Consider the following 26,369-nt stretch of genomic DNA (forward strand, 5'->3'; position numbering starts at 1 on the left):
TCACTGCTGCCTTTGATTACTTTGTTGGGCACATGGCCCTTCCGTGCTTAGCACTAGGACTGGGAGCAGCCGGGAAGACCTGTGTTCAATTCTCAGGTGGCTTCAGCCTTCCCCAAAGAGGCGGAATGGAGGAAACTTCGAGGGTTTGCTTTAATCAAGTCAGAGCCCAAAGGATCTGTGGAGATGGTGGGTCAGGAGTCCGTCTTGGATTTGTTAGATTCCCCCTGGTGGTGTTGGGGTCAGGGACAGTACTCTGTGTGGAGAGCTTCCTGGAGGAGGTGAAGCATGAATTATGCCTCAGCTATGCACAGGACCAGAAGGGGAGAACATCTAGGGATGGGAGGTAAAGCAGAGGCTAAGACCTGGGGACGGACCGGTGATGGGGATCAGATTAGATGTGCCTGGCGAAGGGAGAAGTAAGTGGAGGGAAGAGGGAACAGTGAGGCTGGGGTGGTGGGGGAGCCACGCCTCTGGCTCCCGAAAGCCAGGTTATGTTTTTTCAACATTGTGTTGTAGCACTGGGTCTCTGTGTATGTGGTCAGAAAGGTTGTGGTATGAAATGCTAGTCAGGATTTGGCATCTCGGCTATGGCAGCTGTGTTCACTGGAGTTAGAGGAAAGACTCTGGACATAGACACCCAACAGGCCACCATTGCAGTAGTCCAGGAGCTATGGAAAGATGGCAGAATTAGGAAATTGCTTCCAAAATGTGATGAGGATGACGTTGGGGGTTATTGGGAAGGACTGAATGGAATCTGTTTTCCGGAAGCTCCTAACCCAGTGCAAGCCCTGCCTTCCACATCTGCGCTGCCCAGTCAGGCTGCCAGCACCCCTCTCTCCCCCAGCACCTTAGATCCCTGCTGTTCTGCCCATGCCTCTCCCAGCAGCCCGATGCAAGGCAGGAACTGGAGTGCAGAAGGCCAGGCAAACAGGCTTTGTCCTTACTCCAGTGTCTTGGGGTCCTTTTCCAGCCACCTGCTCTAAGTTGTGATGAACAAAATCTCTCCAGAAGAGCAGCTTACCAGTGACCAGGGACTCACTGAGTTGCAGTCATGATGGAAATACTGGTGGGGTTGGGAGATGGATTGGAAAAGGGACCAGGCATCTAGTCAGCAGCCAGCCTGCATCCTGTCTTTGAGAACCAGAGAACCAAGAGAGGGGAATGTCTGCCTGAACGTGAGCTTCCCTAGCTGTGCATGGGGGCTGAGAGAAGCTTATCATTACAGTGACCTGCAATGTAGAAGAGACCAGGAATTGGGGTCCATTCCTTTGTCTTGGTCAGCAGAGAGAGATCTGGCACTCCTGACCACAAGGTAGATAACAATTTGATTTTCTCTGAGGGCAGCAAGAGAATCCTGCATGCCTGGCTCCTGCTTTTGCTTCCCCCAGGCACAGGAAGGCTGACCTTGACTTCCGGTTATAGCCACATCACCCTGGGTTACTCTCTACCTCTTTACTCTCAACCCGAATAATCATTTTAGAGCTGAGGGATTCCCCCCAGTGTTAAGTTGTGTTTTGGTGGGGAAATCTGCACAACCCAGGTGTGCACTTAGACCCAAGGACTTGAGAGAAATGAAACCAAATCCTGGAGGCCTGGGGCTGGAGAACTGAGCAGGGGCTGTAACTTTCCATAAAGGAGGGTGCTAGGCTGCTACACCTGCAGTGGCCAGGCAGCCCTGCTCCCCTGACCCCGCAGTATTTATCATATTTACCTTCTCTTGGTTATGCAATTAGCGTGAGCCTTCAGACTGGAAAGGGTTTCAACTTTGGTCAGAGCTGTTTCCAGCCTTCCTTTAAGATCAAGAGTGGAGGAAGCTTTGGGAATTTGCCCTCCTGCAGAGGGGAAGGGCAGCCTCGCATTGGGCTGACATACAGCAACAAGGACATCTCAGTTGTGAAAATGTTGGAAAATATCAGCTTCCCTGGGCCCCCCATGTGCCTCTGCCCCTGCTAAGACCCTCCCCGCTGAAAGGTTAATTCTAGCACAGGACTCTACTCCCATCTGCTCCAAAGGCTCTTTTCTATGGGTGAGTTTCACACTGGTTGTTAAATATTTTGAGAACCTTCCTGTAGTTTGTGGTTTATGCCATGTCTCTTCACATTGGGTCTCAGTATTTTATGCTGCTTTGTTTTTGCCTTATTAAGATAGAAGTAGTACTTGTCAAAACCCCACTCACTGTCTCAAGCCCTGCTCAAATGTCACTTTGTCTATGAAGCCTGTCCTGGTCAGAAGGAGTCACCTGCCTCTTTGCCCACATAACATTTGATGTACCCTCTTTTATAGAATCAATGAAATTTAACCTCCTATTTTAGCAGTGGCTTACTAAAGGGGAAATTTTGCCACCCAGGGGACATTTGGAATATGTAGAGATAGCTTTGGTTGTCACAAGAGAAAGGGGTGCTACTGGCATCTAGTGGGTAGAGGCCAAGGATGCAGTTAACCATCCTACATACAAGAGCAGCTCCTTACACCAAAAAGTTACTGGGCCAAACTCATCAATAGTGCTGAGGTCGAGAGGCCCTGTTTTGGGGAGTCTGGTGTGTCTCCATGTCCATCCAGCTCCTTCCATGGTGAGCTCCTAGAGGGCAGGACATGACTACTTGTGTCTTTCCCCAGCCCATTCCTCCTTGCCAACACCCCAAGGAGCCAAGGCAAGACATTGCATTTAGATGGACACTCAATAAATGGGGCTGAATTGAATTCATTTAGTTAAATTGAATCAAATTGAATCGAATCTAAGCTGCCCTGCAAATCATTAGGCAAATGCACCAATTATTTTGGGCAGTAGCTCAATCTTTCCTTTGCTTCACAATCAGGAAATATACAGGGTCCAGCCCCAGCTGACCTTGTTGGCCTAGACCAGCGTCCTGAGGAAGTGAATGCAAGGGCTTAGGGACAAGTGTGACAATTGTACAGGTTTGTAAATTGTGACCATGAGGAGTTTTAGCTTCTTATTTGCCATGCGTCTCAGGGACAGAGCTGTTTTCTGATTTTTATCATCCTCCATCCCCCCAAAAAAGACAGCACTAAGTACTGAACTACCACAGCCCCAACTCTTTTCAGTGAGTTGCAAAAGTATAGAACTGTCCAAAATCTGTCCCAAGAGGCAGTGTGGTTTGGAGCAGAACTTCCCAGCCTTCTCACCTTGGAACTTGCAAAGTGTCATGTTCTAACTGCATTCTAGGGAAAGGTGTGAGGCAGGCAATCAGCCTGGTACTTCAACTGGCCCAGGCCCTGCCCTTCTGCCCCAAGGCTGGCAGGGGTAGATGCTCCTCACACTGGTAACGCCTTAGGGGCACCCCACTTTGGGGTGCTCTGATGAGACAGAAAGACATGGCAGAAAGAGTCAGATTACTTGTGTTATGGTCAACTCCTTCCACACCAGGACCAATGGTCTGACCCTGACCTGTGAGCTTAGTTCCCTCATTTGTAAATGGGAATAACAAATCCATACCTGCTTTCAAAAAGAGGCTGGACATGGTCATCTTGCACGCCTCCCCTTAAGCATACGAGGTGTACTGCATGTATCACTTCATTTCTCCTTTATTGGCATTCCCATTCTGCAGCCGAGAACACCGAGGTGCAGAAAAATTGTGTCGCTTGCCCAGGGTCACACAGCTCGCATACGGTAGATGCTGGATTCTAGATCCCATCCTGGGCCTTGCCTATTCCAGAAAGCAGCTTCATTCTTTTCTTTGATGTCTCAAAAGTGCCGCAACTGCCCTGCCTAGCATCCTCTCCATGAGGTTTTGAAAACACAAAGGCTGCTTCGCCTGGTGGTTTTAAGCTATGCTCGGGATATACAAGTGATCTCTAGGCTTTTTATGTTACACTTGGACAAGATTAGCATCGGGCTTTCCTTCTCTTCAAGATTAGATTTTCTGTTCCATCCAGAACAACCTGCTGTTCCCCAGCTATACTGCCTGGTTTCAAGCACATCTAAAATTACAAGAGAATTACCTTGCTTCTGGTATTTCTGTTTCCCCAGGAAAGTAGATACTAGAGAGACAACTACCCAGAAACCAGGGGGCGGCATGTTGGCCATACGGAGACAAATAAAGCTGTTTTCTTTCTTGGCCCTCTGAAGGATGTGTCTAATTTGGGGCATGTTTTGTTTGGTTCATCTTGTATCTGGAGAGGTTCTTCGTTTCTCCCTAAGTGACATCTCTCCGGAGCACACAATTCCCTCTCTTCAAGGTGAGTAATCCACTCTCCAGCTGTTCATAATGACTAATTAGTGAACAAAGAGGCTAATAAACAAAATTAGCTATTGGGCCATGGTTTGGGATTGAACCAAAGGGAGGAGAAAGGTCTCTGTCTACTTGCTGTTTATTTTTCCTTAAAAAAAAAAGAAACCACAATAAGACATGCCACACATCCCCACTGGTGATTTGTCAGTCACATCTGAAATGTCCATGTCCAGTATATCTCCTCCATTTGAGAATAGATTGAGGTGATTCCAGGAGAAATGGTAGTCTATTTTTTTTCTCTCTTGCTCTCCTCTCTCTCCATTCTTCTGTCTCTCTCTTTTCAATATATCCAGAAAAATATCTAGGCATTCTTATTTAACCAACACTTGTGGGCATGGAACTACATCATTGCATCTCAATCTTATTACAGCTCTTTCCGTCTATTGGACCAAGAAACTTCCACATGTCCTCAAGAGCACACCTAGTAGGGGTTAGTACTGGGAATTAACTGTGATCTCCAAATCCAGTGCCTATCAACTTAGGCGTTTACAACTAATATATGCCTATTTTGTGAGGAAGACAAAAATAGGCTAAAAAGAAGATATTTGAAAGGAGAGAAGTGCTAAGTTGTGAGCTACCAAGTACACCGGGCTTTTTGGAAGCTGCAGAGTCCGGCTTAGCCATAAAGCAGTGGGCAGTTTGTGGGTGGAGAACAGTGCGCTCACCCACAGGGCTGTTCTGTGAGATCACCTCTCAGGAAATATTTAGAATCTGATGCCCACTTGCTTTACCTCCCAGCAAACCCTACAGTCCCTCCGCACCAAGTGGTGCGGGAACTGTTCTTCTGGGCCCCTCGGGGCTGTGCAGGCAAATTCTTTCTCCATTTCCCTGCCCCTTCCACTGCCCTTTCTTCCCTCTGCTGTCTTCCCCTTTTCTTCCCACTCTTCAGAGAAAATAAGTCTGTGGCAACCACTGGACTTTGTCCCTCTTAGTATTCTGTCTGTCTCGCGGCCTTTCTTTCTCCTTCTCCCCGCCTGGCTGATTTTTCATATCTTTCTCTGGAGAAGGTTTTTGTATCTCTTAAAAGTCTCCTTCTGTTTTAGTCAGATTTTTCGCTGCTTCGACTAAAAGCCGGGACCAGAACGATCGAGGAGGAAGTTTATTTGGGGGCTCTTTTCAGGTGACCAGTCTCAGAGACAGCTGGCTCCGTTCCTTGGGGCTCTAGGTGAAGCAGAAACATCATGGTGGAAGACTGTGGTGGAAGGAAGCAGCTCACATGATGATCAGAAAGCAGAGAGACTCTACTCACCAGATACAAAATATAGGCACACCCCCCAATGAACCACCTTCTCCAGCCACACCCTACCTGCCTTCAGTTACACTCAGCTAATCCCACCAGGGCTAAGATTCTCATAACTCAAGCATTTCTCCTCCAAACTTTCTTGCATTGTCTTACATATGAGCTTTTGGGGGATAACTCACATCCAAACCACAACATCTGCAAAGTGAATTCCTGTTTGAGATTAACTGATGTTCTCTCACAGGGCTACTGATGGCCCACCCGTCTTCGACCCATCTTCCTTTCATGTTTGGCTCACATATTCCATTTGGTTTCCGCCTCCTTGGTTGGGTAGTCCCAGCATGCCCTGAGCTTTGCTACTGGAATCAACTGGAAAGCTCAGTAGTCCTTTCCTGGCTGTCTGAGGAAACATCAGGTAGATCTTCACGGCTAGAATCACCCTGATGCTTGAGCAAGCACCTAGGGAATTTGGGGGGTGCATTGTCATGGCGACAATGGAGTATTTATTGTAGTACCTTCCTCAGACTTTCTTATGCAACCTGCCCTCTTTCCTGGATTGCTGGGATGCCGCAGGGAGGTTTCTTAAATTAATCCTGTCAAAATAGCCTTTGAATCCTTTTGGAGCAGGACTTTTTTTTTTTTTTTTTTTTTTATCTCACAAAACACAAACTGTTCGAGAGAAGAATTAGGAACAAAGACAACTCAGGACTGGAGAGAACTTGGAGAACATTTAGAGAAAAGCGTGGAAATGATTGATGGGTTGGAAAATAGGACCTTGGATGAGAGGTGAGAGGGATGGGGATTATTTAACTGGGAGAAGAGAGGCTGACAGGTGACCTAGTAAGAGCCTTCAAGTTTGTGAAGGGTTGGGTTATGGAGGCTGGCGATTAGCTGGCTTCCCATTACCACAGGAGAAGGAAAGACACTTAAAGTGGGAGGTGGGAAGTTAGAGCTGCAGTGAGAACTTCTCAACATTGGCTTGATAAATCGAGAAAAGCAGGGTGGGCCACAGGACCTTCCACCATGCCATCTTCCTGGTCAAGATCATCTCTAGGTTGGTGATGTCACAAGAAAGCCAATGTCCATTCGTCATCTGGAACAGAGATTCCTAATCACTTTCCCTCAGGTAGTACCTGCATGGCATTACCACCATCTCCTGGAGCACATGGCAAAAATTCAGTTTCCTGGGGCCTACCCAGACCTCCTGGTTTGGAATTCCTGGGAGAGAAGTATAGGAGTCTGCTTTACTTGGTTTTGCTTTTTCCCAAAGGAAACTTGTGCCTAACTCATTGAGAAGTCCTATAATTCAGATCTCAATGGTCCCTTAATGGTCCTGTGTTAAAGGCATAGTCCCCAGTGCGGTGGTATTGGGAAGGAGTGGGACCTTAGACATGGACTCCAACGGGAGGTTTTTAGGTCATCAGGTGTGCCCTTGGTGGGGATTGTGGGACCTTGGTCTCTTTCTCTTTCTCCATTTCCCGTCATGAGTGGAGTGGTTTTGCTCCACCATAGGCTCCCCCCCTTAGGAGTGCTGCCTCATCACAGACCCAAAGCAATAAGCCAACCAGCCATGGCCTGGAACCTCCAAAACTGTGAGCCAACATTGCACCTCTCCTCTGTTTAAGTTGATTATTTCAGGCATTCATTATAGTAATCAAAAGATGTCACACACAAGAACCAAGGAGCTAGTTGGGTAAAGAAAGAGAAAATACTTCCCAAATGTCTCTTGCTGTCCGAAGTACGTCTTGTATCCAGTGAGTTGTTGGTCATGCACGAACTGTTCCAGAGCCCAGGCACATCTGACCAGTGGCCTCCATAGGAGGAATGGACCTCCACTGGAATGGGCCTCCACTGGAATGGACCTCCACTGGAATGGACCCTGTGTGTGTCAACGCTGTCCCTGGGCTCTGCAGAACTCTGTACTCTCCTTGGTGAGTGCTACCTAAAGAGCTCATCCTCACCTTTGTCCTGGCAGCAGCTTGGTGGAGTTTCCAGTACAAAGATGTTGTAAGGGTCCAAAGGGGCTAAAATGGAAAGGTCCTGGGGGTCAAGAGTTGCTATCCCTGTGACCTTGAGCAGGGGATTTGACCTCTCCTACTCATAGATTCTCTCTCTGGAAAAGGAGGCAGCTGGACTAAGCAATCTCCTAAGTGCCACCAGCTCTCCCTTTCTGTCTCTACTGTTGGAAGGATGGCAATGCTGGAGTATATTTTTAAGAATAGAAAGTCTTAAGTCTAGTGTAATATTTAAGGGTGAAAATATTAAACTCCAAGGTGTTTTTTCTTTTTACATAATTTGCCTGGTAGGGAGCTGGATGGATAAGGAGGAGAATAGTAGTCTACTAGCACACTCATCTCCAGTTAACTCAGCTTATTATGAGCCTGCTGTTTACCACAGGCAGCTATAAACAAGCTTTTCTGCCACTTGGTGACAGCATGCCAACTACAGATTCTGTTCTTTGACCTTGAAATAGTTTCTGGTATATTTTAAATGTGAGACTGTAATCAAAGAGTTCTACTATTCATGGGAATACTAGCAATGTTGGGGGAAGGGGCTGGGAAAATGATTTCATAGCCTTGTTTGCTTTTTCCTTGTTGGGTTCCAGATTACTGTGGTATTAAGTAAAAAAGGAAGTTCCAATGGTGATTTCTAACTTTGCTTCTGAACTGTTGGGGACCAGCCACACCCTGATACTTGAAAAAAAAAAATGATCTTGGTATAAGAAAAATTTCTGGTTGCCTGTGTACCCTGACCTTCCTCCTTAGTAATAGTATCTGATTGGGGAACATTTGCTACCTAAACTGAAACACCAGATTTTTCAGTCTCCAGCCAGAAAGGTGAGATATAAGTTGAAGCATTTACACTCTATTCTATAATGTAAGGAAATCCACTTAAAACAGAAAAGATAAACCTTTTTCCTTTTCTTCCCTTTCCTTCCACTTCTCTCCCTCCCTCCCTCCCTCCCTCCCTCCCTCCCTCCCTCCCTCCCTCCCTCCCTTCCCTCCCTCCCTCCCTCCCTCCCTCCCTCCCTTCCTTCCTTCCTTCCCTCCCTCCCTCCCTCCCTCCCTCCTTCTCTTTCCTGCTTTCTGGAATGCAGTTGTAATGGTTGGAGTTCCAGCAACCACTTTAGACTTAAGGTGAAAGGCAAGCATTGACCATGGCAAAACAGAAAGACAAGAGCCTGAGACTCAGTGACCATGCAGCTGCCATCCCACCCTAAGACTGTCTCCCTTTGGGCAGCTTTTCCTCGAGAGAAAACAGAAGCAATGTTATTTTTTGCTTGTTAATTTCATTTATGCAGCAGAACCAAATCCTAATATATATATATTAGGTTCCAAGCAAGCTGACTTAACAGTGAGAACCAGGACAAAGTAAAGAGCTACCTGGATAAGCAGACGCTCCAGCTGAACTGTGCAGAGCAGTAGATTTCTGCTCTAACAGAGCATTGGAAAGGACAGATTCTGAGTCAGACAGGTGGACATACAACTCAGACTCAGATTAACCATGACCTTGATTGAACACTCCTCTTGAGTCTCAATTTTTTAATTTGTAAATTAGAATAATAGTCTCTACCTCCCAGGCTATTCATAAGTATTACATATAATTTAGAAGGTGTCTTGTTTAGTAGGCAGCACACAGTAGGTGCTTAACAGTGTGTGTCTGTGTGTGTATGCATGAGTATGTTCATTTCGCACCAGGCTATACATCCACCTTACTATGTTCGTGGGATGTATAGATAAATACCGCATAGCCCCTGCTCTCCAAGGGCTCGCAGACTGGCTTGGTGTCCAAAGATGGGACCCAAGCATAAAGCACAAGGATGTCTGTGTGCTGTGATGTGGTCTTGGGGACACATGACGGATATAAAGTCAGAGCCTGAAGGATGCTCTCCTAAGAGCAGGGCTTCTTGGGCCTGCTGCTTGGGACGCCTTCTCTCTCCTCCACTCTTCTGAATACTACTATTTCTTTTGTCCCCACTGAGGCCCTTCCTCTTCCATAGAGCAATCCAAGTTGTTCCAGCCAGTCCCTGGCCTTTCCCTACACTTATTTCAAGATTTCCCAGCCCTGGGCTGGACTTGTTCCCCTGCTGGTGTGTGCATGTCCGCGTGGCCTCTCCATCTGGATTGTGCGCTCCTGGAAAGCAGAGAACAGGTCTGTGGAGCTTCTTAGGTGGAAGATAAGGTGGGGACTCAGTGTTATTAGGGAGAAAGCAGAGCTGGACAAGCTAAGAATCTTTGTCTATGAGATCCAGGAACAGGCTGGGCCTTCCCTCCCTCCTGTGGCTGCAGATGGCGCAGTGAGGCAGAAGGGGAAAGAGAGAGCCAAGGAGGGACAACTGGGCTTGGAGGCGCTCACTGACTGGGCCAGGCTCTGGGCCGTATGGCAGTGGCTCTGCTTGCAGGCACAGGGAACCCAACTCCTCCCCAGGTGTGAACAGGATGGTGAGAGGTGGTTTCTCACCCTAAGGAAACCTCCACACAAAAGAGGCTTCCTCCCCACAGAGCTCCCAGCCAGTTCCAGGCTGTTAGTCAGATGTGATAATGGCCCAGGGTGTGTGGGTGGCAGGCAGGAGGGATGAACATCTCCTTCTATCAGGAGGGAGCTCTTGGAGTCCCACATGTTCATCTCCCAGCTCTGCAGAGGAACCATTGCCTCACCCTGAATCCTCTTGCCCAGGACACAGGCCAGGAGAGACAGGTGGCTTGTCTCTCCCTAGAAATCCTCCTGATCTAATCTGGTAATAAACAGGAGACTCATGGGAATCACTAGAATGATACTTTCCCTCTCTGTATTCATATTTTTATAACATAGTGAGGGAGATCTTGGAAATCATTAGAAGGATACGTTTTCCCCCTAAGAATCATTTCTATCTTCCTTCCTTCCTCCCTCCCTCCCTCCCTCCCTCCCTTCCTTCCCCCCCTCCCTTCCTTCCCCCCCTCCCCCACCTCCCTCCCTTCCTTCCTTCTCCCCCCTCCCCCTCCCTCCCTTCCTTCCTTCTCCCCCCTCCCCCCCCTCGCTCCCTTCCTTCCTTCTCCCCCCTCCCCCTCCCTCCCTTCCTTCCTTCTCCCCCCTCCCCCACCTCCCTCCCTTCCTTCCTTCTCCCCCCTCCCCTCTCCCTCCTTCCCTTCTTTCCTTCTCATTACATGGTTCTGGAGAATGAATCCAGGGGTGCTTTATCACTGGCCTACATCCCCAGTTCTTTGATTTTTCATTTTGAGACAGAGTCTCACTAAGTTTCCATGGCTGGCTTTGAATTTGCAATCCTCCTACCTCAGTCTCCCAAACTGGTGGGATTTTTAGGCATGTGTCCCTGCTCCCAGCCTCCTATTTTTATAGTTCTCTATATTCCTCATTTTATAATTTTATTTTTATAATTTTATGGCTCACCTAACACTATGGTCTCTACCAAATAACTACTGAACTATACTAACAAACCCAGTTTTAGATGTCAGAGGAGAGGTAGGCTACCTGTGCCTGTTTGCAGACACCCCTTGTTTGGGAATTTCCCCCTAGTCTGTTCAGGCTCTCCATGAAGAGTACTTACACACTGCCTACCTGATGCCCAGCACTGGAATCCTCTCTTCATCCTCTCCATCTTCCAGAATTTTCGAGAATTTCCCTCCTCTGGATGTGGTCTGTGTATAGAATTAAACAACATTACATATGCTTGTTGAGGATGTAGATGGGCAGATCTCTTCCAGAGAGGCTTATTTTTCTTGAGTCTTGTGGTGATGGTGACTGTGTGTCCTAAGGTGCTGGGTGAAGAAGGCCCCTGCACCTCGTGTGAACTGCTAGTGAGGTACCAGCTTGGAAGGGAGAGGGTTGACGATGTTCAACTATTTGTCAGTACCCACCTCCCTCCTCGGGGACAGCTGCAAGTGTGGTTCAGGTCTGGAAGCCAGGAGGCCAGTGGCTTTACCTCCTGTGCCTGGTCACAACCCCTCAGAGCCTTGAGTGCTGTGTATGAAGAGTGTAGGGTATCCTGGTCCACTTTCCAGGTCAGCTTTCACTCATCAGTTAGCTGCCCCGGCCCCATCCTTGGGTTCCACTGCTTCCAGTGTGAGTCCTCAACCCCAAATGAGAGGTGAGATCAGGGTGAAGGCCAACCCTCCTCCCCCCGCCCTAAAGCCCCTTCTCTCTTTCACTGTTGGTGTGACTGTGAAGGCCTCTAGGGAGAATGCCTACAAGGACAAGGGAAATACATTAGAAATGTCTGTGCAAAAGGGAAAGTGTAATTTTTCACAGGCATCTCCGAGAGTGGGCATGTGGCTCAAGACTCCGCGATGGCAATGGCGCAGCTCATCTTGCCTGAAAGGTACAGCTCCAGAGTCGAGGCTGGGAGTGAGAGCTTGTGTTAGCCAGGTCTATGTGGTTATATAAATGAACAAACCTGAGTGTAGTGTCCTGGTGCAGAGACTGTGAGGATAAAAAGACAGAGGAACTTGAGTTATGTTTTGGAAATGTACCACAGACGGCCTGGATAAACAAAGATGTGAATAATGATTTCTTAATACAGTTCATAAAATAGGTGCAGAGTCAAAATAGTCTTGTCTTCTGCTAGAAGTCTCATCTGCCTAAAAGCAGAGCATCTAAATATATTCTCACAGTGGACTGCTGCGCATCCCAGCTCACAGGAAAGGGAGCAGCAATAGAGTCGACCATGCTGGGCTCAACTCTGAGCAAAGAAGAGGCTTGGGGTGAGGAATACTTGGAGAATAGTCGGTCATTTGGGGGTTCTGCTTGCTCACGAAAATAGAAACTGTTATACGTAATATAACCCCTGGAAGACAGTGGGAAAGGAGGTTGCAGAAAGTGCAGAGCAGAGAACAGTCTTATGATTCCATGAGACCCTCAATTCCAGAGGACAAGTTCTCTACAAGCAAACACGTGTAGAGAATACTAAGGGCACCACATGGGCGTGTGCAGTGAATTCGGGGGAATCAGAATGAGGGAGCCACTGACCATGACCATAAGAGTGGCCTGGCGACTACAAAAGAATTGAACAAGTGCATTTACCCTATCTACCTGTTCCAGTCAGTCTTGATTGATTTTATCTTAAATGGTGGAAGAAAGTGATATTTTCTTAGAGCTTCTAACAGTCATCTTTGTGAAATTATGGAATGTGTGTAAGAACCAGGGAAGGCAAACATTTTGATTTTCTAGCGTCCACAGGCTCTAGAAGGCTTACTCTGTTGTTAATCCCCAGCAGATTCTTAGGATGTATTCCTTAAAAGATGCCGTGTGCTGAAAGAAGTCAGTAATTTTGGCAACATGTCAGATTAACTATATTTTCTTTCATTATAGGCTTAGATCAAAAAAATAGCAAAGACAGTGTTGATTTTGGAAGGCATTTAGGAACATCTATTATGATTTTTTTCTTGAAAAACATGGATAAATAGATTTGTAATTGATCAGCCAACACTGACCAAAGAATGTGGACAAGCAGGGTGATAAACTGGAGAAAGGACTCCAATGTCATGGGGCCCCAGCCTACCAATATGTCTAATGTCAACGTTCTTGGAATTGCAAAAAATGAAACCCACTCAGACTTGTTGAGGACACAGAGTTTGGAGAAATAACTAATGCCATAAATAGAAAAAATATTTACAAAATCCATACTGGTTTTCTACTTAATATGACTGGAAACCAAACATGCTTGATATGCTTCCTAAGAACTTCCAAAAAAAAGTACCATAAATATACCAAGAAATTTAAAAATGGCAATCACATGATAAATTAAGGAGCAGTGAAGAACATACATCAAAGAGGAAATGGATTTCCTACCAGTGGGAATGGATGGACCCAGAGGCACGTTCCTGGCCCACGCTCTGCATGACTACCCGTTGACAGCCCCAGAGAACTGTATTGTTAAATAAGATGTAACTCAGATAGAAAACGTCATAAAGACATATTAAGATATGCAAGGTCTCAGCAAATAAACCACTCATGTCTTCCTCGTGAGACAATGAATCAATTAGTTCTTAATGTTCTAGGTGACTGAGATGAATCAGAATCAAGGACCCTAAGATTAGAATAAAATAGATCAGTGGTGAACTTGAAACCAATTAAATAGAGCAAGGGCTTAATAATTAAGAGAACAGGCTCTGAGATAAGAAATACTTGCATATGAATCCTACCTCTGCCACTTAAGGATTGTGGGACTGCGTAAGAGTTATTTAACCTTTCTAAACCTCACTGAAAATGTATGATTTCTATATGAGGGACAGAAAATGTACATAAAGTACCCAGTAAATTATAACTTATACCAACTCTATTAATATTATTAATACAAAAACTATGCTCACTGTGGCTACAAAATAGAAATTAAAATTAATTTTTAAAAGATTTTGAGAAATAATTATATCAGAAACTGTATATATAATGCAAGATTAATTAATATTAGCGAGTAATATTAGGTGTGGGCCAAAATTAGGTATTACATGTATTTTTAAAATTACTTTTCTTATTGAGGTGAGCCATGAGTTTCGCTTTGAACTTTGTAAACTATAGAAGTTGGGTTGTAAATGTAAGAGAAATGTAATATGTAATATGCAACCTAAATAAATATTATGTTTTATTAAATATAAAGATTAAAAACCAGGGTCTCAACTTTGAAAAACATAAAAAGGCTAAAATAAACCAAAATGCACCAAACAAAAATACTCCCACACAAAAATATCTAGACACATGGAACAAAATGGCAAAGTAATGTTGAACATATTAACTATGATTTAATACTGTAAAAAGTCTAAGACTTGGTCTGGGGTTGTGGCTCAGTGGTAGAGCACTCGCCTAGCACGATCAGCCTGGGTTCTATCCTCAGCACCACATAAAAATAAATAAGTGAAATAAAGGTATTTTGTCCAACTACAACTAAAATATAAACATTAAAAAAAAGTCTAAGACTTGAAGTTTTAAGAAAACAAAACCCAATTGTACTCTCTGCAAAAGGCATACTAAAAACAAAGTGATACAGAAAATCTAAAACAAAATAAAATAAGTCAATTAGAAAACAGTGTAAGATTATATTTGATACATATGTCAAGGAGCTAGAACGATGAAATTAAAAAAATATGTGACTTCTGGGCTGGGGTTGTGGCTAGTGGTAGAGTGCTTGCCTAGCGTGTGTGAGGCACTGGGTTCGATCCTCAGCACCACATAAAATAAATAAATAAAACAAAGGAATTATGTACATCTACAACTAAAAAAAATTTTTTAAAATTTGACTTCTTCAAAGTCTGGACTCAAAATGAGTAAGGTAACATGATAGCATACACAAAGGAGATTTTAAGACTAAGAGAATGAAAGCTATTCATAGTTGTATATTAAGAAATTTGAAAATCACAATGTCAACCTTCTTGAAATATGTAAATTTCAACTTTAGGTTATTTGTTCCAAAACACAGAAGAAAATACTAAAGTTAAAATCTTATTTGGTAAAACCCAACACAGATCTCTCTCTCTCTCTCACACACACACACACACACTCTCTCTCTCTCTCTCTCTCTCACACACACACACACACACACACACACACACACACACCACATGCACACAGAATTTTAGAACAATTTTATGTATTACACAGATGAAAAATAGAAAAAGCAACAAAATAAAATTAAATCTAATGGATTCACAAATGAACTCAAGGTCTATTTGATTCTGGGAAATTATTTGTTACTCTAATAAGTTCCATCAGTAAGTCAACTAAGAAAATGCAGTATACAATAAAAGAGGGTACCCATTTAGATAAAGCTTTTAGTATTCTAGAAATAATGACACCTAATATGATAACGAGTATCTATCTCAAGCCAACAGCAAACATTTAGTAATGAAGTCCCAAGGCATTCCCTTTACAAATTAGGAACAACAACAAAAAAAAGTTCTGGTTCTTGGAACCATTACTAATTGTCCTTTTAAAAAGGTCTGGAGAATGCAATGAAGCAGGGAGTGGAAAGGGAGAGACAAAATTGTCAATATTCGCAAAAAAATTTATTGTAGTCCTAGAAAATATAAAAATGTTTAGGATTAATAAAAGCACTCAGAAGGGTGGCTGGAAACGACATAAATATTTTAAAAATTAATAGCTTTTTTATGTATCAAAAATGACCATTTAGAAAATAGAATGGAAAATAATTCCTATCTACAATAATTACAAAATTGTAAAAAATATGCTGATGGGAAATATTTCTGAAATTCCGGGGACTGTATGACCTAATTAAATCTGAAAGATAAACAGTTCGAATGAAGAGAAACATCGTATTTCTATAGGAAAGACTGAGTATTGTGAAGGTGCTAAATCTTCCCAAATTAATTTCAGCAGGAGGCACTGGGGATTGAACTGAGGGGCACTTAACCACTGAGCCACATCCCCAGCCCTTTCTGTATTTTATTTAGAGACAATTTAGGATCTTCTGAATTACTTAGGCCCTCTCTAAGTTGCTGAGGCTGGCTTTGAACTCATGATCCTCCTGCCTCAGCCTCTTGAGCTGCTGGGATTACAGGCATGTGCCATTGTGCCTGGCCCAAATTAATTTTTAACTTTACAAAATCCCAATCAATATCTCAGGGTATTTTGTTTGTTTGGTGTTTTGTTTTGTTTGTTCTGATTTAGTGGGGAGTGGGAAGAAGGAGGTCACTTGGCAAAAATAGTTGTTTGTTTTTATTTTTAATTTATCTGAAAGAATAAACAGGCAGGATTTACCAAGCAAAACATCTGAAGAACATACTGCAGAAAAGATCTGCTCCTCTCTGAGACCATGTTCCTACAATGGAACAGATGGGTCCAGGTAGAAGAATCCACAGACAGAGCAGTGTAAAATCCAGCCAGGAAACGGGCTTCAGTAACAATAATTGCTGGTGGAGAGAATAAAATATTTGAAAAGAAATGTGTCCAAAATAACCTCGCATGTAATAATAGCACCATTTTAAAAGTGGAAAGCTGAAGCCATGAAATAATAATCCGTTCAAAAACAGCATCATTCTGTGCATCTTCAATGTAGCATATACTGTGTACTAGAAAACAGAACCTAGCAGGGCATCTTGGAGCACACCTGTCATCCAACAGCTTAGGTGACTGAGGCAGGAGGATCACAAGTTTGAGGCCAGCTTGGGCAACTTAGTAAGACCTTGCCTCAAAATAAAACATAAAAAGAGCCAGGGATGTAGCCCATGGTAGTGCCCCTGAATTCAATCCCAAGGACCAAAAAATAAAAATAAAAAATAAGAAAACTAAATCTATTTTCCCTTATGGAATCAAATTTAAAGTACCTTCAACCCATATATGGGGGGAGAAATTTTATTTATTTACTAATTAGAGCTTTCTGTATGATCAGAGAAACCCAGTACAACAGAAGATGGGTGAGATAAGGGTGCTGTATTATTAAGAATTTGGAAAGAAGATAACTTTACATATTTACCTTATGCATTGAGTCCAAACAAATTACAAACAGATTAAAGAGTTAAATGTAAAATAACACATTGGGGAAATGAATATTTAACTGTTCTCAGGATTGGAGGGGTTTTTTTGTTGTTGTTTATTTGTTTGTTTGTTTGTTTTTGGTTTGAACCCAGAGCACTTACCACTGAGCTACATCTCCAGACCCCCAGCTCTTTATTTTGAAACAGAGGCTCACTAAGTCATTAAGACTGGCAACTTGAACTTGTGATCCTCCTGCCTCAGTCTCTTGAGCTGCTGGGATTATTATTTAAACACAAAAATTAGGGAAGAAGGCACAAAGAGAAAGATGAAAAGATACAATTATCAACATATGAAATTTTTACATGAAATAGAATTACAGAAATTTGAGGCAGGCAAACGCAAACTGGGTGAATATTCTTTTATAGGCATGGGTCAGTATTGCTGTTGTGTAAGGAGATCCTAGAAGTCAATAGGAGGAACACTCACACCCCATTAGGAAATGTGACGAAGGACATGAAGAGATTTATTCACAAAATGTATTCCATACATTGGTCAATACATTTCTTTTTAAAATCAACCTCCAGGTAAAAGAGAAATGTAAATTAAGATGAAATTTTCACTTATTCAATTGACAAATATTTAAAAAATATAACACACTAGCAAAAAGTGTGGTAAATGGGCTCTCATATACTCTGGTCAAAATAGAAAAAAAAGTTGTAACCTTCTGGAAATGACTTATTAAGATCTTTAATATATCCATAAACTTTTACCAGTAATTTTCCTTATAGGTATGATCTGAGAAAATAATTTTAAAACATTTATTTACCTTTACATACAATAATGTTCATTGCAGCATTATGTTTAAACAGAAAAAAATACTGAAAAGAATCTAATGTCAAAAGAGAATGTTTAACTAAATCATGTTATAATTCATGATGAGCTAATAAAAGTTATGGTTTTTGAAGCTCACAAGTGGAAATTCTCATTTTTTCATTAATAATAGAATATAAAACATATGGCCAGCACAATAACAAAAGTTTAAAAGGGAAATAGGTATGCATAATATCACATTTTTTATACAGTAGAAAAATAAATTCAACTGCATACGAATAAAAATTCTAGGCCAGAACTAATGAGATACATTTATTATTAGAAATGTAAAATTATGTGCTCAAAAAGCAGAAATGGAAGCAGACTTAACTCTTGTATTTGTGAAGACCAGAGGGATTTTGTTCTCCAGGCCAGGTGACATGACACCTGGTTTGCCTTGATGGCAACCTGGGGTGTCCAGGTTGGGAAAGCAGCAGTCCCCTGTGCTCTTTTTAGGTCGTGTGCTCCTGGGGCATTGTTCTCCATGTTTGCAAAGGTTCAGGAGATTCCTCATCTCATGTTCGTCACATGCAGTGAGGGAGGCCAAGGAAGCCCTCTGGAAATTGTTTTATATAAGGAACCCTAGAGGGATCTAGAGATATTTAATTTGGAGAGGGGAAAATGTAGGGGCACTGTGTTGACTGGTTTCAAATACATGCAGGGCTGTCACAAGGTAGAAAAATTAGACTGATCCTGAGTGACTTATGGAAATGGGACTTGGGTAAGAGTTAAAGGGAAAGATGCAGTCAAGGGTTCATTGTACAAAATGCTGAGCTCATGAGGACAAAAAGCATCCTTAAGCAGCAACAACGAGAGGCTTCACCAGGCAGAAATTGGTCTAGTAGACACCCAAAGCCCCTTCCACCTGTAAGGTTCTAAAGTCCCATCTGACTGCCTAGAGACCAAGGTGGGCGGAACAATCATTGAATGTTGCAGTCTCTTTAGGCCAGGGATTCTGAGTCTTTCCTTTGCAACAAAATCATATAACAAGCTTGTTAAATCAGGCTGCTGGGCCCCACCCCCAGAATTTCTGATTCAGCAGGGCTGGGGTCGGGGCCTGAGAATGTGCATTTTAATAAGTTTCCAGGTGCTGCTTCTGCTGCTGTCCCAGGAACCTAACTTTGAGATACTACTGCTTTAGGTCAATAATAACAAATAAGGAGATTTTCTTAATCCTGTAGTGTGATTTAGTGGTATAGAAAACTCAGCAATGATACATGGCATGTAGGAGACATTGCTAAGAGATAAGTTCCATTCTTATCCCAAACTCTTGGGTGATAGTATTGCAGTTTGTGGAATTACATTGCAGGCTGTTTGGGGGCCCATTCTTTCCAGACTCATGTTTCTGCCCTGACCATAGAACAGCCTTATTCACCAGGCCAAACAAATTGATACTGATCATTTAAAGTCGATAAGGGGAACAGGTGTTGACAGTTTTCTCCTATCTTCCTTCAGTTGCTCTTAGATGGTGGGGAAGTATGCTGTCCCTTAGAAGATTGTGAAGGAAATGGCATCCTGGTCTTGCACGTCAGAATAACTTATAACTAGCTATTTTGGATTTTGTTTTGTTGGTGATTGATTTGTTGTTTTACTTGACCCTGGAAGCCTTTCTTAGTGAAGCACCTTGCTATGTTACAGCCCGTAGTTTATGATACATGAAGCCACACATGGTACCCAGAAGTTTGATGGTGTCCTCAGTGTCTCAGAGTAATTATAATGAAGATGCCCAGCCCCTGTGATCAACTCCATTCAAAGTGAACCTCGTGTGCTTGAGATTTTAGACAATTGGTTTAGGAAAATAGCTATGTGTGACCACCCCCCTCCCCACCTCCTGCTGCTCTCTTCCCCAGCTTATGGTGTGGAGTGTGAGCAGACTGTGTGCTTCACACACTTTAGAGTCTGTTGCCATGGTGCTGGGGAAGAATCTGGTTCCCATAGCAACGTCAGGTTGACTTGTTGTACCTTATACCACAGGCAGAGCTTGAGCAGTGGCTTATGTGATCCCTAGTTAATCCAGGACTGATGGGCGTACGTAGTACTAAAAAATGTTCCATTTTCAACAACCCAGCCCATACTTCCTGCCTGCCCTCCACTCCTTGACATTACCAAAATAATCACAGTAATAATAATAACAAATACACACTCTCTTTCTTTGGCAATCCCCCAAAATAAAGTATTACTTTAGTGTCTTCATCAGATTAAGATTTTGTGTTGAGGGCCAATGCCTATCTCTCCTCTTTTCAAGACCAGTGTACTCATCAGCATGCTGTCTGTCCCTAAGACTCAGCCAGCTTCTGGAAAAGTCCTGTCAGTTGCAGAGGCCCAGGGTTACACCACTGGTGGCAGCTCTCTGAGCAGTCCTGATAGGGCCTGACTTTTCTGCATGAGGCTTCATTTTGGGGGCTCGTTGGCAACATGAACACACTGATGTTGGAGCAGCCCCAGCAGAGGCCAGCAAGCCCAGTTTGTAGAACCACCTTAACTTGTCATCCAAAGAAATTAAGGGTGTCAGCCCATCTGTGTTTTAAGTGGGGTGCTGACTGGTGGTTTGGGGGCACGGTCATAATCTGGATTTCTGTTAAAGGAAGGAAAATAGGTATCTTTAGATCATTCTTAATGTGAAACTATCTTGCTGGTCTTCGGGGATCTTCAGTGAAGGGCAATCCATGAAGGCCCCCAACTCTTCATTGGAATGTTTATAGCTTTCCTTGTGGAAAACACCCATATGTTACCTAGTGAAATTACTTACACATCACCATTCACTTGTTCAACAGATACTCACTGAGCTTCCCCATGTGCCAGCCCAAACACCGATGAGCACAAACTGGGTTCCTTCTCTCCTGTCACCTACATTCCAGTGGGGGAACCAGACAATCAAAAGAAAGGGAAATAAATATCAGGAACATCAACATGAAGACTTGACGGAGAGGTATAGGGGTGGGTGCAAGCTCTGTGGTCACAGAGGGGACGTGGGGTCTGATTGTAAAAAGTAGCCTGCCATCGATGATTGGAAGCCACAGCATCCTAGGCAGAAAGTAAAGACCAGAGTTCGAGCTCTCTGTACTGGAGAGGCAAGTGGGGAGGAGGCTGGGGAGGATCCAGGACCTCATCTGTAGGGCTTATCTGCAATGAGGAGAAATTGGATTTTAAGTGATTGATAGGGGAGCCATCGGAAGTATTTTAGAAGGGAAGCAACAGAACTGGATTCCTATTTTTAAAATCATCCCAGCTTCCTGTTAACACTCTTTAAGTCCATTTTCCTTTTGTCCTTCCACTGGTGGCTTGTTTTCTATAACTGTAACTGAATGTCTCAGACTTGGTAATTTATAAAGATTAGAGGTTTACTTACCTTATGATTCTGGAGCTTGGAAGCATGACTTCAGCTTCTGCTTAGCATCTGATGAGGGCCTTCTTGCTGCATTATGACATGGCAGTTATATATAGTCATATAGTGTGATAGAGTGCTATAGGGTCAATCTTGAATGTCCCCCAAAGGCACATGTGTTATAGGCTTGGTCCATAATCAGTGGCAGGTGGTGGAACCTTTAAAAGTTGGGGCCTAGCGGGAGGAAGTTAGGTTATGGGTGGGGGAATATTGGGACCCTGGCCTCTCTTTTTCCTTTTCCTTTACTTCCTGATCTCCACGCAGTGAGCAGCTCTGCTTCACCACATGTTCTCACCATGATGTGCTGCCTCACCATAAGCAGAAAATAACAGGGCCAGCTGAATATGGACTAAAACCTCTGAAACTATGAGCCAAAATGAACCTTTCCTCCTTATAAATTGTTTATTTCAGGTATTTTGTTACAGCAGTGGAAATCTTACTTACAAAAAGAGCAAGCATGTATCAGTTCAGGTTTCTCTTCCTCTTATAAAGCCACCAGTCCCATAATGGGGACTCCACTCTTGTTACCTCATTGAATCCTAATTACTTCCCAAAGGCCCAGCCTCCAAATACCACTGACATATGAATTCAGGGCTTAAGTATCAACATGAGTTTTCAAGGAGACATTCAAATCATGGTGGTGGCAATTAAGAAAAGCCATTTGCTGCCCTTTGGAATCACACCTCATCTTTTTTCCAGGTTCAGTGAACTTCTCTTGTGCATTGTGCACTTTGCTATGCCAACTCTCAGAGGATTTCCCAAATGCCTAGTTTTATAACATCCTAGAGACAGTAAGACTTTGTTGTGAAGGGAACATTTTTCAAAAAAAAATTTTTTTTCTTCCAGAAGAGAGAGCTCAGTTGCCCAGGTGGTAAGGTGATCTGGCCAGCATCACAGAACTAGTTAGGAGATGGGCCTCTGGTACTGGTATCAATACCCACCCCCGCCCCTCCCCAGTCTAGTGATCTTTCCACGTGCCCTTTAACTTACCAGTAGTTGTTTTCATCTTCTCTTGCCTTTCTGGTAACCTTCCCTGCCTTCCTCTGGATCCTGCCTATCTTCCTTTGTATGCTAGGATTTTCTGCTATTGGAATGTTGGTAACACTACGTGGGAAATATGGCCATAACTTTTGATTATACTGACGTTTTTATTGAGGTAGCAATTGTTGTCTTTACCCTTTTCTGCTTTTGTGGTATTTGTGGCTCCATAGGGGTCTTCCTGCAATCTCCATGCCTTCCAAAGCCCTGCTGATTTCCCAGACCTGGGATCTGGGTGTCAGTGTTTACTCATTGGTCGTTCTATGTGCCAGGCTGATGTGGGGAGGTAGTCAGGACGTGGCCATCAAGACCAACAACCCTCTGCCTCTCATCATAGCATATCATGGCTCATACTGCACTGCCCTTCTATGGGCCAGGCTGTTGGGTGGGAATTTAACCCAGGTGAATTTCCCACTCCTGGGTCTTGACTGTATGGTTGGGACTCCCCTCTGGCTTATACCCACATAGAGGTCCCCACCTCCAGTGGGTCTCCTCCTCCCTCCTCCGTCCACTTAGTCATTCATTTAGCCATCAGAGAATTTAATAGTAGGTAATAACCACAGCTGCAGGAATGACACATTAGCATTAGGTGGCAAATAAAACATCTCCCATCAGTGTGAGTCCTGCCACATCTACCCAGCACAGTCAGAAAAGCAACAAGAAGTTTGAAACTCATTTCTTCCATCTTGAAGTCATGTGTCCACTAGAAGCTGGTTTCTTGGGAAAGCTGGGCAGCTCTACATCAGGATCCATGGCAGGAGGGCCTCATTTAGTGCTGCTGTCTGGGGACCTAGCAGTGACAATAATAGAGTCCCTTCAGTGACAGTCTATGGCTGTCACACACTTTTGGAGATGAGATTATCACTCCCATTTTCATATGGGAACACAAGTGAGAGAGAAAAGTGACTCATCCAAGGTCAGCAGATAGGAGTCAGCGTGGGAACATGAACTCAGGTCCCAGGCTCACTTCTTCTTTTTTTTTTTTTTTTGGTTTAATTTATTTATTTTTTAGTTTTCGGCGGACACAACATCTTTGTTTGTATGTGGTGCTGAGGATCGAACCCGGGCCTCGCGCATGCCAGTCGAGCGCGCTACCGCTTGAGCCACATCCCTAGCCCCCAGGCTCACTTCTTAACCTGCCATGCTTCAATCTGGACAGCAGCCATGCCTGTGCTGAGTGGCCACCAAAGAAGCAGCACAGCTGAGACACTGCAGAAGAAGGGTCAGTGTCTTCCCTGTGCTCCTCAGCGGGGCCGGGCAGACTGAGCATGCAGGGTTAGGCAGTGCCCAGCTCAGCCGAGCAGGCCTGGCACGGGGTGCAGGAGATGTGTATTCTGGGTCTGGCCTTGCCTCCAGCTCCCGTGGGACCACAAGCAAGTCTTGCCATATGCAAGCCAAGCCTTGGCTTTCTTACTGCAGGGTGAAGGAGTTGGACTACAGTCTTCAAGGTCACATTCACTGATGTCAATCTAAGAATTACAAAACATTAGTTCCCTTTTTGAAGCATGTTCAACTTCCCATTTATAGTTAACTTTGAATTGTCACCTGTGGTTTTTCTGGCCCTTGCTATCTCTCCTTTCTGTATATCATACCCTAAGGATGCATTTTATTATTGTCTTTGTTATTAGCTGTTGTTAAACCAAGTTTGCATGTTGGGGTGTGTGTGTGTGTGTGTGTGTGTATAATATATATTTTGTTATTAATATATTAAGCTAGGGACACAGACTTTCTGATAGTGATGATATAATGAGCAAGATTATATACTGCCCAGAGTTCATCGGTAACTCAGAGTGTGAGATGTTGTCTGAGGCTTCTGGATTGAGAACTGTCTTCTCCCTGAGGGATGGAACTAGCAAGGGCCTCTCACTTGGAAGGACTGTATATAATTAAATCAACCTAGAAACTGTCAGAGAGGAACCAAACAACTAAGCCAGCAAATTAGAAGGGGTGGGGAAAGTAGACCAAGCAGGGGGCCACGTGTGGTTCACCCTGGGGGCCTACTGCTAGCAGGCATCTGATAAACATCTCTGGGATCACCACACTATCTTAGGTGAGAGCAGCAGTTGAGCTCAAGTTCAGAGCTGCCCCTTACATCCCAGCTGTTGCCATCCCATCTTTGTGCCATTAGGAAGCATGATGCCATAGAGAGCATGCTGGACCAAACATCCAGGCTACATGGAGTCCCAGCCCTGTGATCTACTGTGCGACTTGGGGCAAGTCATCCAACTTTGAGCCTCAGAAGACAAGCACTCCTACATTTTAGACTTGTGGAAAACTCCTTATAAAATGCATATGGGTGGTGCTTCTGTGAGCATCAGTGCTTGGGGAGGGAAGGAGAGCTAGAGCAGGGCAAGGTCTTCCCCAACACACGCCCCCAACATGCTGATAGGGCTGGCATGTATGAGATTCTCAACAAAAACTAGGCAGATGGTTGGATGGATGAATAACTGGGGAGACAGATGGACAATAAATATATCAGAGATGTTCTGGTGGCTGCTGAAGATTAACTTGATGCATTTTGAGCGGGTCATTCTGCACTTTTGCAGTGGGCCAGGGGGCTGTGTCCTGCTGGATATTTCTGCCCCAAGAAGCCCACTCCCTGGAGGAGGCATGTGGAGGGCTAGATCACCCCAGGAGCACTTTGGGTTAAACAAAGTTAAACCAGACCAGTAGGTAGTGGTCTGGGTTAAACAACCCCGCTCTTTGGCTAAAGAGTGGGTCCTGGGCACACCTTTTACACAGAAAACCACAGCTCCACCTGCTCCCATCCATAGAAAGGGAAAGGCAGAGTCGCAGAGGCCGCCCAGCACCCTGCCTGCCTGCCTGGAGATGGATGACAGTAATCACAGAGCCCGTGATCTGGCCTTTTCTGCTGGGCCCACCTGCTGCTGCCGTTGTCGCGTTCTGTGCTCTGCTGCCATCCTCTGCGGTGGTGGAGCCTGCATCTTGGCAGCCCAGGGGTAATAATTAGGGGTGGGGCAGCTCCCCAGCTGGTGTGACATTTGAGGAGGGGCCTAGAGGAGAAGGGAAGGCTGGGACCCTGCCAACAAAAGGAGGAATTAAATGGGCTGTCCTGGGAACCCACAGTTAGTATTTAAACTCCAGAGAGAGCTGTGGATTTCACCCAAGAAGCAGGGCTTTCGTGAGGTTTCAGCACCCTCCCTCCCCCGGGCCCCCTGCTGTTTGTGAGTGCCATTTATTCTGGGGAGGTTGGAAGGACTCTTTCTCAGCAGAGCCACTGAGATGCCCCACTATCGTGCCCCAACTCAGAAAGCCAGGCCCAGGGCTTTCATGCAGTGTAAGGACACATATGGTGACAGAAAGCAAATAAGGCTGACTCTACCAGCAAGGCCATGGCCCTGATCCACTCAGAGCCAGTGGATAGAGGCCCAGCCCTTAGGGAATTTACTATCTGGATGGCTTTGCGGTGTGCCCTCCACCGCATTCCACAGGCCACCCACTTGTGCATCAAGCCCCTAATGCATATGGACACAGGTTTTGTTTCATTGATGGTTAGCATTGTTTAGACTGCCCTACTGGCTGTGGGGAGACAGCCAGGAAATACAGAAAAAATGCCCCGCCACCTCCTTCTCCACAGCCACAGACACATTCAGTGCATGCTATGTTCTTTATGCTCTACTCTTAAGTGTGCATCCACACTGCACACTTAAGAGTAGAGCAGATTAGCCCCATTTTGCAGCAGAGTAAAGTGAGGTTCACTAGCATTTCATGACTGGCCCAAGTTTACACAGCTAGTGAGGAAGAGAAAGGATGTGAAGCCAAGTGCCTCTGGCTCCTAGCATTCTTTCTGTTTCTATTTGCCATTCTGAGAGCAGGGAACAAGTTCTCCCTGACATAAGGGAGCATTTCACCATCTCTCCTGATGAGAAAAATGAGGTGAAAGATCATCCTGAGACCTCCAGATGAACTTTTGAGCATATAAAAGTAAGATGTAAGTGATCTGGTCTTGAACAGAAAAGAGGTAGAAGTGGGTGTCAGCTGCAGAGTGCCCTTCTTGGGACTTCTGTGTCTTCCAGTAATGATGAGAATAATAGCAACAAACAGTACAATTAATAATCATGACGGAGTTTACAACACTTGGGAATGAATGACACTTTTTTTTGTACCAGGGATTGAACTCAGGGGCACTTGAACACTGAGCCAC

General features: G+C 44.4%; 1 protein-coding gene across 5 annotated transcripts in view; it reads left to right on the top strand.

The window, feature by feature from the left end:
• The window catches only part of Cacna1c (calcium voltage-gated channel subunit alpha1 C), a 707,547-nt gene that overhangs the window by 370,125 nt on the left and 311,053 nt on the right, over window positions 1-26,369 (top strand). The window lies entirely within an intron of this gene.

Source organism: Callospermophilus lateralis, chromosome 4, assembly GCF_048772815.1.
Source record: "Callospermophilus lateralis isolate mCalLat2 chromosome 4, mCalLat2.hap1, whole genome shotgun sequence".
Classification (NCBI taxonomy): domain Eukaryota; kingdom Metazoa; phylum Chordata; class Mammalia; order Rodentia; family Sciuridae; genus Callospermophilus; species Callospermophilus lateralis.